The sequence below is a fragment of the Triticum dicoccoides genome, chromosome 7B, assembly GCF_002162155.2.
Source record: "Triticum dicoccoides isolate Atlit2015 ecotype Zavitan chromosome 7B, WEW_v2.0, whole genome shotgun sequence".
NCBI lineage: Eukaryota > Viridiplantae > Streptophyta > Magnoliopsida > Poales > Poaceae > Triticum > Triticum dicoccoides.
The window spans coordinates 211,315,924-211,316,744 of record NC_041393.1 but is presented as its reverse complement, the minus strand read 5'-3'; positions in this window follow the sequence as shown (position 1 = coordinate 211,316,744).

Here is an 821-nt window from a genome sequence, read left to right as displayed (position 1 = left end):
CGGCGAGGTGGGTGTGAGAGAGATGGGAGGGGAGACGTCGTGGGGAGTGGGATGGGACGGGCTCCTTGGTTGGATGGGTTGGGTTGGGTGGCGGCTCCTCTCCTCTCATTCTCACGAGCTCGGCGCTGTGCTGCGCAGGGCCGCGGTCATCGGCGAAGGCCACGGCGAGCGGGACGGGCGGGGGAAGGGGGCGATGGGGAGGATGGCTGGCGGCGGCGACGACTGCGAGAGAGAGAGAGAGAGAGAGAGAGACATGCCGGAGAGAAGCGAGGAGAGGTCAAACCCTACGCGTCTCTTTGATTGGGGAGAGGGCAGCGAATCGGGAAAGGGCACGTTCCACCGGCCTAGGTGAAATCCCAAAATTGCCCTCGACGGGGTGCTGTATTAACCGGCGGTGGCAGCTAGCCCTGTGCGTTCGGTTTATTCGGTTTACGGTTTATACGGTTTTCCGATATGTACGGTATTAATACTTCGGTAAATACGGTATGAACATAAAATACGGTTCGGTTTCGGTATATACCAAATTATTTCGGTATGGTTTCGGTATATATCATAAAAACCAAAGTTGACGCGAATTTGAAAATGACGTAATAATAATTTGCAAATTTATGACTCAAAACACATTCTATTTTACACAAATAGTATATGACTATATATATAAGTATATATGCATGCATTGATTCATCTGTTGATGGTTATGGACGTGCTTAGCATTTTAAAAAGAGAAAAATGACAATGTTACAAGAAAAATGTAGGTGCTTAGTAGTGAATTTGACTCATGTACAAGAAAAATGACAACTTGTACGGTTGTTCATCTCAAG